This window comes from Diceros bicornis, assembly GCF_020826845.1.
Source record: "Diceros bicornis minor isolate mBicDic1 chromosome 30 unlocalized genomic scaffold, mDicBic1.mat.cur SUPER_30_unloc_2, whole genome shotgun sequence".
Taxonomy (NCBI): domain Eukaryota; kingdom Metazoa; phylum Chordata; class Mammalia; order Perissodactyla; family Rhinocerotidae; genus Diceros; species Diceros bicornis.
This window is the reverse complement of record NW_026690900.1, coordinates 5,548,503-5,560,282: the sequence shown is the minus strand read 5'-3', so window position 1 is coordinate 5,560,282 and position 11,780 is coordinate 5,548,503.

The window sequence follows — 11,780 nt, the reverse complement described above, 5'->3', positions numbered from 1 at the left end:
ACTCTATTTTATAGAATTTAATTTTTTTCTTAGTAGCCACATTTTAAAAAATGAAAGCAAACAAGTGAAACTAATTTTAATAGTATATTTTAACCCACTATAATCAAGATATCATCAATGTGGGTGCAGTCTATACAAAACTTAATAATGAGAGAGTTCTCATTTTTTTCCTGGCTTTCATAAATCCAGTGTGTACTTCCCACTTACAGCACATTCTCCATTTGTAAGTTGAGATTTTTCAGACATACATTCTCTGTACTGAGATTTAATGTTCACAGTTGTCAAATAAGAGTCACTAGGAGTGGGGTGGATGATAATTTCACTACTGATATAAGCTCTAATGGAGCTATGAACACCAACTGGTCAATGGGTTAATCAAATGAATAGTCATGTAGTACAGAAGAATACTATGGTTTTGGATTTAGAAAAAGACTGGGGAACGTTGGTCCTGACAGGGAGCACCAGAGATTTTGTTGTTGAGAGTGACAAGGACAAAAAGAGAATAAAGTCATACTCATAAGTGTCTAACAACATGGGGGAGAAGAAATGACCTGCCATAGTCCCGAGTTTTGACCACGAGCTTTCTGTTCTTGACCCAAATATCTTTGATGATGTCCCAGGACACAGGTCAGATTAATCCCCACAGGGAGAGAGGGAGGGTAGAAGTACAAGGCATCTGACATAATTGTCCTGGGAAGGCAGGCTTCATTTATCACTCTGATCCACATTCATAATTTATTTTTTTAGGGTAAGAGGAAAAGAAGTATAATGGTCAAATCATCACAGATGGAGCGACATGATTGTGGAAACCAATCCAACCGAAAGCCTGGTTTGAGCATCTCCATCCCTTTGAGGATGTCCAGTTACATATTCAAGAGGCCAGTTACTAGAATCACATCCTATCCTGGCAATGAGGTCAGATGCCATCCATGGGAGGAAACGTTGGAGCAGCCCCAACAACTCTGCTGGCAGAAGAGACTGCAAGTTCTCCAGGCCTGCAGAGTGCAGAAGAACCGTTAAGTCATTTGGACCTTGCCAAAGCCCTGCTGAATCTTGCACCTAGTTGCACAGGTGTATCCTTGCCAGGTGTGCTGACAGGTTATCCGAACTCCAGTCCCATGCCCACCCCTGACTGGTCTTCAGATTCAGCAGAGACGATCCCAGGAGCTGGTCTGTACATCACACAGCTCCTTTGCAAACAACTTCTGGTGACTCAGGAAGATATCAGGAAACACGAAGGGAAAGTAAAGACGGCAAGAGAGAGACTGGTGGTAGCACTGATACAGAGTGACTCGCTAGCGAGGCAGGGAGAGTGAGGGGCCAAGAAGGAACTCTCGACAAACACGATGATGAAAGACAAGACGGTGCAGATGACATGGAGCTCACACTTCATCAATGCCTCTACAGGGGTCATTAGGTTTTCTTGCTTTGAGCACTTGAATCTTTAATATATACCAATACTTTTCTTTTCACTGATTTCTTTGCATGACAGAGAAGCTACGGACAGTGATCCTTCTGAGGTGGGAGATTGAGTTTCAGGTGAGGAGAGAAAGGAGATCTTTCCTTCCTTTCCTTTCCTGAGTGTTATGTATTTGTATTTTAAGAGCAACAGAGAGTTATCACAGTCAGGGGATTCTTTAGAGTTTTGCCCTCACAGTCACAGAGAAAACATACCTAGTCCAAATGGATTGTCCTTTTTGTGTAATATTCCAATAGATTCCAACATAACATTTCACTAAAGAGCTGTTATATCTGTCTTCTCAAAAAAGACACCTACTTCTGGGTCTCTATTTTTCTGGTATTTGTTGCATGTTGAATCACTAGTTGCATACAATGAAATACTGGATTTTCCATTTTTTTAGATTTATATACGTTGGAAATTTGATTCATGAAAATTGATATGCCAATGCGGTATCATGCTGTCAGGAGAACGACAGTTTTCAGGATCACAAGTCTCACAATAAGCCAGTGTGTTGGGAATTGTCTATTTGTCTGATGGAGTATGTTGCACTCTTCAAATCCTCTTTATCATTACCTACTTTTGTTCCACAGATTTATCAGTTTCTGAGAGCAATGTGTTAAACAATAATAGAGTATCTTAGTATTTATATCTTCCCTAAAAAATGAGTTATATTTTAGCTAAATCTTCTCTCCTCTATTCTTCCATGTGGGAATCATCTGGAATTTAAGTTCGAATATGTTTTTAATGTCTCGTTTTAAACCTAATACTAAATTAGACAGACAGTTTTTCCCTTTCCTCATGACTCCTGTTTTGTTTTCCTGGGTTCACATTTCTTCTTCCTGATGTACATTCTTTACCGGTTCTTTCACTGCAGGCCTGTGGGAGCTCAACTTTGAGTCTGTTTGTAAGTCAGAAAACGTCTTTCTTTCTTTGACACATAGTTTGAATAGGTGTTTTGTAGTAATTTTTTTCCTTCTTTGTCAAGTTATTTAATATTTCTGAGCCTCCACATCTTTAGCTTAAAATGGGAATAAAACCCTAAATATTGTGACTGTAACTGAGATAATACACGCAGAGCTTGCCAGTCATGTTGCTTAGGAGAAATTAAATAGTCAATAATGATAATGATGATTAACCATTATAATGATATTATAATAATTTAATATATAATAATAATATATTAATGTATAATAATTATACATTAATTTATAATTATAATGTATAATGCATAATGTATGCAATTTATAATAATATATTAATATTGTTGATCATTATAATCTTCAGAGTGTGCATTCTCAGATAATCACTGCTTCAGATTGAGAATGTGAAGCTCATACACAAAAAGTCTGAGAGAGTTCTATGACTGTGAATTTAATTCTCAGCCCTTGGGTATCTTCAGCTGTGGTCGTCTGCACAGTGTGTACAGATAATGTAATCTGTTCCCACAGATCCAGCGCAGAACAGTGCAGCCTGCCTCATGCCTGGGATGCTCTGCACTGCTTGTTGGGGAGCCTCTGTTGTGAGGCTAGTTGGACTTTGTACTGAGAAAGATGAAAAAAGACTCTTTCTTTTCCCTCAGATTTCTCCCGCTGAGTATTATTCACTTTTACATCCAGAGCTGATACTCTCTTCCCAGAGCCTTGGTGTTACTCTAGGATTCAGGCTTCCCAGACACATAGTCATTTCAGCTCCCAAGGCCCAAGGTGACTGCAGAGTCATGTCTCACCCACTCCTCCCATCTTGGCCTGTTTCCGGTCATGGAGGACCCATGAGTGGGGAAAGGAGACATTGAGGGAGATTGATCTGGAAGTCCTGGTGAATCTGAGCTTCAGAGAATGAAGCAGAAAAGGGGAACCTGAGACTGCCAGGGCTTCAGTGGGGGAGGAATATGGAGGAACCGAGAAGGGAGTGATGGCTGCACAGAGTGAAGGGGAGGGATGTTCCAAATTTTCCTAAGAAGGGAAACCTTGCACTGAATTGGGGATTCGATTTTACATGATGGCAACATCTGTGCTGGTTTCACAAATTCTGGTGTCCCTGAGGGATGAACTGGTGTGACACCACAGGACAGAAGTTGAAGTCACTTTCAGGACATAAGGAAGGTGAAACATTTCAGCTTAGTCCCCTGTGAGCCAGTCAGGGGCCAAGTCTAGAAAGGCTCGGAGCCTGTGTCCATCCAACATGGTTTCATTCTGTTCCAGCCAAGCTCCTCTGGACCACAGCTGGGAAAAGGGGACCTCAGATCCAGTCAGATCTAGTCATGACAGCTTCCGTAGGTCGCCATGAGGCAGGTAATAGTCCAGGCATCGTCTCTGGAGCTCATAGTCGCCCTAATTCTTCTGCCGGCAGACAGTGACTTGTGAGGTGAGGACAGCGCATCAGAATTGTCCAGTCAGCTGCCCAGTATGGGATACTCCAGGGGAAGGAGATGCCAAAGCCACAGAGACCCGATGCATCCTGTGTCGCTCTCTTCCTTTTTTCCACTTAATTTTCACCCTCAGTCCTTCTTTCCCTCTCTTTTTCCCTCTTTCGGCTCTCTCTCCATCTCTTTCCCCTACATGTTATAGCTTAATTGAGGTATTAACAACATACAGAAAACTGCATACATTTAAAATGAACAATTTGATACATTTTGATTATAACTTATTGAACCATCACCTCAATCAAGAAAAGGAACACCAATCCTCGCCAAATTTCCTCATGTTCATTTCAATTCCTCCTTCCCTGCTGTTTGCAAACACATTCTCATTCCCAGGCAACCAGTGATCCGGTATATGTCCCTATAGATTATCCTGTATTTTCCAAGGATTTTGATAAATGGGATCATATACTATGTACTCATTTTTTACTGGCTTCTTTCACTCAGCATAATTATTTTGAGATTTATTCTTGTCATTGCATGTACTATGAATTCATTCCTATCTCCAACGCATCCCTGGCAGCACTGTGCACACACCCGAGTGCGTCCCAGGTTGAAGTTAGAGCCAATAGTACTGCTGCACCGCCCAAAATTAGGAATGTGCCTTGGTGCAACTCTGGAAGGGGTTGCCGGGAGCCCTGGACCCTCAAATGAATGCTTTCCTAGATGATTGGAAAGCCCACCATGCCACTGCAGTCCCAAAGATTAGCCAATGCTCAGAACCCGTAAAGAAGTCCCTCCCACCAAGCACAAAGGCTGGCATGAGCATAAAAAAAGGCAGTAGCAGATATATGCACACATGCAAATGCTTACCCAGATGGCACAAATACCCATAGTAGTGCTGCGATCTCACAACTAGGTACGTGCCTCTGTGTGGTGGCAGCTCTGAGCCCAGTGTGAATGCTTTCCCAGTGGATGGGAACACCTATTGTACCCATGCAACTTCCAGCATATGGAGTGGAATCAGAAACACAGCTCATGCTTCCCCCACAGCGGTAGGAGGCGGCATCTGTGACCTGATACTACCACAAATACACAGGCAAAAGATTAGTTCATCAAACACCATAAGAAACTACACTAACAATTAAGAGCAGAAGGAAATGACAAATCTTCAGACACGAACTTTGAAGTCACAGAAATCTACAATCTAAATGACAGAGAATTCAAAATAACTGTCATTAAAGAAACTCACCAAGCTACAAGAATGTTCAGACAGTTCGATGAACTCAGGAATAAAATTAATGAGGAAAAGGAATACTTCATCAAAGAGACTGAAACTATTTAAAAAAAAGACAAGCAGAAATTCTGGATATGAAAAACATAATTAATGAGATAAAAAAGAATCTAGAATCCTTAAAAAACAGAGTTGATATTATGGATGAAAGAATTAGTGATTTAGATGATAGAAATAGAAATGCTTCCAGTGGATGAGGAGAGAGGACTCAGATTTTTAAAAAATGAAGGAATTCTTGGAGAAATGTATGAGTCAATTATAAAAGCAACCTAAGAATTGCACGTATCCTAGAGGGAGAAAAGAGGGAGAAAGGAGCAGAGAGCTTGTTCAAAGAAATAATAGATGAGAACTTCCTAAACCTGGTGAAGAACCGGACTTACAAATACATGAAGCCAACAGAATGCCTAATTACATGAATGCTAAAAGACCTTCTCCAAAGGATATAATAGTAAAATTGGCAAAAGCCAATGACAAAGAAAAAATATTAAGGGAAGCAAGACAGAAGAAAATAACCTACAAAGGAACACCTATCAGGCTTTCAGCATATTTCTTGGCAGAAACATTACAGGCAAGGAAAGAATGAAATGATATATTAAAAACACTGAAAGACAAAAACTTTCAGCCAAGAATACTCTATCCAGTGAAACGATCCTTACGATGCAATGGAGAAATAAAAGTTTTCCCAGATAAACAAAGGGTGAGGGAGTTCAACGCCATTAGATCTCCCATACAAGCAATGATCAAGAACACCCTCATACCTGAAACAAAATGAAGGCAAATATCTACAAAGCTTTGAGCAAAGAGATAAATAGACAGACAAAATCAGAAAGCTACAGCTCTGTTTCACAACAGGGTAGCAAATACTTAATAATAACTTAAAAGTGGAAGGGAAGGAAAGCATCAAAAGTAACTATAAACAATTCAGCTTAGTCACAAACGCACAACACAAAATTGAATAACTTGTGACAACAATAACTCAGAAGGAGAAGAGGAAAAGGATGGAACCTGCTTAGGCTAATTGGGATAAGAGGTTCTCAGAAGATGGACTATGTCATCTATGGGATCTTCATACAAACCTCACAGTAACCAGCAAACAAAAAATCAGAGCAGAGCCATAGATCATAAAAAAAGAGAACACCTCCACAGAAAACCCCCAAAATGAAATGGTAGTCAGAAACACAAAGGAAGAGAAACAATGGAAATCTAGGGTGGGTGGGATTAAGCCCTCATGCATCTATAATCACTCTAAATGTAGATCGATTGAATTCTCCAATCAACAGATACAGAGTGATGTGGTGGATTAGAAAACAACACCCAAAAATATGCTGCCTCCAGGAAACACATCTCAGCACTAAAAATAAACAGGCTCAGAATGAATGGATGGGAAACAATATTGCAAGCAAATGGCAAATAAAAGAAAGTAGGTGTTGCCACACTTATATCAGACAAAGCAGACTTCAAGATAAAAAAGTCTATGAGAGACAAAGAGGGGCAGTATATAATGATAAAGGGGACTTTCCACCAAGAGGACATAACACTTATAAAGATATATGCACCTAACACAGCAGCACAAAAGAATATAAAGCAACTATAAGTAGACCTAAAGGCAGAAATCAACAGCAACAAAACAATAGCAGGGGAGCTGAATAACCCACTTATATCCATGGATAGATCATGAATAGAAAGGCAACAAGTAAATAGTGGAATTAAATGAAACATATGATCAGATGAACTTAATTGATATATAGAGAGTATACCCTCCCAAAAAAGCGGAATACACATTCTTCTTAAGTACACATGGAACCTTCTCAAAGTTATATCATATGGTGTGAAACAAGGCAAGCCTGAATAAATTTAAGATTGAAATCATATCAAGCTTCTTTTCTGACCACAATGCTATGACACTAGAAATCAACTACAAGACAAAAGATGGGGAAGTTACAAATATGTGGAGACTAAATAACTCAAGACTGAAGAAACATTGGATCAATGAACAAACCAAAGGAGAACTCAAAAAATACCTGAAGACAAATGAAAATGAAAAGACAACAAAACAACTCTTATGGGATGCAGCAAAAGCAGTTCTAAGAAGGAAATTCATAGCGATACAAGCGCACCTCAACAAACAAGAAAAATACCAAATAAGTAACCTTAAACTACACCTAATAGAACCAGAAAATGAAGAACAAATGAAGCCCAAAGTCAACAGAATGAGGGAAATAATAAAAATTAGAGCAGAAATAAATGAAATAGAGACTAAAAAAACAGTAGGAAGGATCAACGAAACAAAGAGCTGGTTCTTTGTGAAGATTGAAACAAAACTGACAGACCCTTAGCCAGACTCACTAAGAAAAAAAGAGAGAAGGCTCAAAGACATAAAATTAGAAATGAAAGAGGAAAATTACAACAGATACCACAGAAATCCAAAGGACAATAAGAGAATACACTGAACAACTTACATGCCACCAAATTAGATAACCTAAAAGAAATACGTAAATTATTAGATTCATACAACCTCCCAAAACTGATTCAAGAAGAAATAGACAAAATGAACAGACCAATCACAAGTAAAGAGATTGAAATGGTCATGAAAAACCTTCCCAAAAAACAAAAGTCCAGGACCAGATGTCTTCTCTGGAGAATTCTACCAAATATTCAAACAAGATATAATACCTATGCTTCTCAAACTATTCCAAACAGTCGAAGAAGATGGAACACTTCCTAATTCATTCTATGAGGCCAACATCACCTTGAGAGCAAAATCAGCCTAGTACAACACAAAGAAGGTATATTACAGGCCAATATCACTGATGAACACACATGCAAAAATCCTCAACTAACTATCAGCAAATGGAATACAACAATATATTAAAAGGATCATATACGATGATCAAGTGGAATTTATACCAGGGATGCAGGGATGGTTCAACATCCACAAATCAATCAATGTGATACACCACATTAATAAAATGAGGGATAAAAATCACATGATCCTCTCCACAGATGCAGAGAAAGGATTTGACAAGATCCAACATCCATTTATGATAAAAACTCTCAATAAAATGGGTATAGAAGGAAAGTACCCTAACACAATAAAGGCCGTATATCACAAATCCACAGCCAACATCATACTTATTGGCAAAAAACTTAAAGCCATTCCTCTGAGAACAGGAAGAAGACAAAGGTGCCCACTCTCGCCACTCCCATTCAACATAGCACTGGAGGTTTTGGCCAGAGCAATTAGGCTGGAAAAAGAAATAAAAGGAATCCAAATTGGAAAGGAAGAAATGAAACTCTTGCTGTTTGCAGATGACATGATTATAAATATAGAAAACCCTAAACAATCCAACAGAAAACTATTAGAAATAATCAACAACTACAGCAAATTTACAGCGTACAAAATCAACTTACAAACCACAGTTGCATTTCTATACTCTAATAATGAACTAACAGAAAGAGAACTCAAGAATACAATCCCATTTACAATTGCAACAAAAAGAAAAAAGTGTCTAGGGATAAATTTAACCAAATAGGTTAAAGAACTATACAATGAAAACTATAAGACTTTATTGAAAGAAATCAATGATGACCTGAAGTAATGGGAAGATATTCCATGCACTTGGATTGGAAGAATAAACACAGTTAAAATGTCCATATTACCTAAAGTAATCTACAGATTCAAAGCAATCACAATCAGAATCCCAATGACATTCTTCATAGAAACAGAACACAGAATCCTAAAATATATATGGAATAACAAAAGACCTCAATAGCCAAAGCAATCCTGAGAAGAAAGAACAAAGCTGGAGTCATCACAATCCTAACTTGAAAATATATTACATAGCTATAGTAATCAAAATGGTATGGTAATGACACAAAAACAGACTCATAGATCAATGGAACAGAACTGAAAGCCCAGAAAAAAACCCACACATCTGTGATCAGTTCATCTCTGACAAAGGAGCCAAGATCATACAATGGAGAAAGGAATGTCTCTTCAATAAATGCTGTTGGGAAAACTGGACATCCACATGGAAATGAATGAAAGTAGATCATTATCTTCCACCATACACAAAAATTAACTCGAAATGGATAAAAGACTTGAATCTAACACTTGAAACCATAAAACTCCTAGAAGAAAATATACACAGTACAGTCTTTGACATCGGTCTTAGCTGCACCCTTCCCAATACCATGTCTACTCAGGCAAGGGAAAGAAAAGAAAAAATATACAAATGGGACTACATGAGACTAAAATGCTTCTGCAAGGCAAAGGAAATGATCAACAAAATGAAAAGACACGGCCAGCTCCGTGGCTTAGTGGTTAAGTGCGCGAGCTCCGCTACTGGCGTCCCAGGGTCGGATCCCAGACTCACACAGACGTACCGCTTGTCGGCCCAAGCTGAGGCCGCGTCCAACATACAGCAACTAGAAGGATGTGCAAGTATGACATACAACTATCAACAGGGACTTTGGGAGAAAAAAAAGGAGGAGGATTAGCAATAGATGTTAGCTCAGAGCCGGTCTTCCTCAGAAAAAAAGAGGAGGATTAGCACTGATGTTAGCTCAGGGCTGAACTTCCTCAAAAAATAAAAAAGCGAAAAGACAAGCCACGAACTGGGAGAAAATATTTGCAAATTATATATCTGACAAGTGGTTAATCTCCAAAATATATAAACAACTCACACACCCAACAACAATAAAAAAAATAATCCAATCTAAAAATGGGCAGAGGATATGAACAGGCATTTTTCCAAAGAAGATATACAGAAGCCCAACAGGCACATGAAAAGATGTATAACATCACTAATTATTAGGGATATTCAAATCAAAACTACAATGAGAGATCACCTTACACCTGTCAGAATGGCTATAACTCCCAAGACAAAAAATAACAAATGTTGGAGAGGATAAGGAGAAAAGAGCACCCTCACACACTGCTGGCGGGAATGGAAACTTGTACAGCCGCCAGGGAAAACAGTATGGCGATTTCTCAAAAAATTAAAAATAGAAACATCATACTTTCCAGCTATCCCACTACTGGGTTTTTATTCAAAGAAATTGAAATCAACAATTCAAAGAGCTTTACTCACCCCTGTGTTCACTGCAGCATTATTCACAATAGCCAAGAAATGGAAGCAATCCAAGTGCCCTGCTACAGACGATCAGATAAAGAATATGTGGTATGTATTATATACAATGAAATACTACTCAGCCAGAAAAAAAGACAAGATTATCCTGTTAGCAACAACTTGGGTGGACCTTGAGGGTATGATGTTAAATGAAATAAGCCATACAAAGAAATATGCATGATTTCACTCATACATAGAAGATAAACATACACAGGGATAAAGAGAACAGATTAGTGCTTACCAGAGGGGAAGGGGGCTGGGTGTTGAGTGAAAGAGTTAAAGGGGTACATGAGCATGGTATGGATAAATGTCAGACTACTGGTGGTAAGCACAATGCAGTCTATACAGAAAATCACATATAATAATGAACACCCAAAATTACACAATGAGCAACCCTGTATAATTTCAATAAAATAATTAAAAAAGAAAAAAAAAATAATTCATTCTTTTTTATGATTGAATAGTATTCCACTGTGTGGTTATACCACACTTTGTGTATCCGTTCACCAATAGATGGACATTTGGGTTGTTTTCCGTTTTTGTCTACTATAAATAGGTTGCTATCAACATGTGTGTACAAGTCTGTGTATAGACATATGTGTTTATTTCCCTTAGATGGATTCCTAGGAGAGGAATGGCTGGGTAGACGTATGGAATTATTAAAGACGCATCCAAGCTATTTTTCACCAACACTGATGAGAGTTTCAGTGACTTGACATCTTCAACAACACTTGCTATAGTCAGTCTTTTTAATTTTAGCCATTCTCAAGTGTGGTGGAATCTCATGATGACTGTCACTTACATTTCCCCAATGACTCATGTTGTGAAGGAGAAGGCAAGCCACGCACAGACTGGGAGAAAACATCTTCAAAACATATCCCTAGAAAAGGATGTGTATTTATAATATATAAAGAGCTCTTACAAAGCAATAAGAAGAAGAGAAGCAACACGTCATGGCTTACCAGGAGTCAGCAGATTAGGCCTGTGATGAGCACCAGGAGACTCGCCAAGCAGATGAGGATAAGGCCCCAGAAGGGAAGGTCTGGGGAGACAAGTGGTCTGGTGAGCCACGTCCTGTCATCGCCCAAGGGATCCTGGTGACCCCACTGTGCCTCAACCGTCCTTGACAAAGGTTGGCCAAAATTCTTCATCATCCAAGACACTGTGCACACGGTTCTCTTCGATGAGACACAGCATCAACATACTCGTCCCCTACCATGGGCTGGGGCTTCCTGCAGGTTTACCAGGCTTCTCAGTCAAGGTGTCATCTCTATTTGGAGTATATTCTGGAAGTGAATGAAATGGAGAATGCATGTGAGTGTGTTTCACTCTTTTTAATAAAACTTTTTAGACACAGAAAAATAAAGGGAACAGTCTCATAAACATCCATCATCTAGATTTAAAAATGTATATTCCATCAAATTAAAACAATATTTCATCAATGTATAAATTATTAACACTTGCCACCCTTGATTCATCCCATGTTTTCAATGAAATATTAAATTCAAGTAGACATCATGTATGTTTCACCCA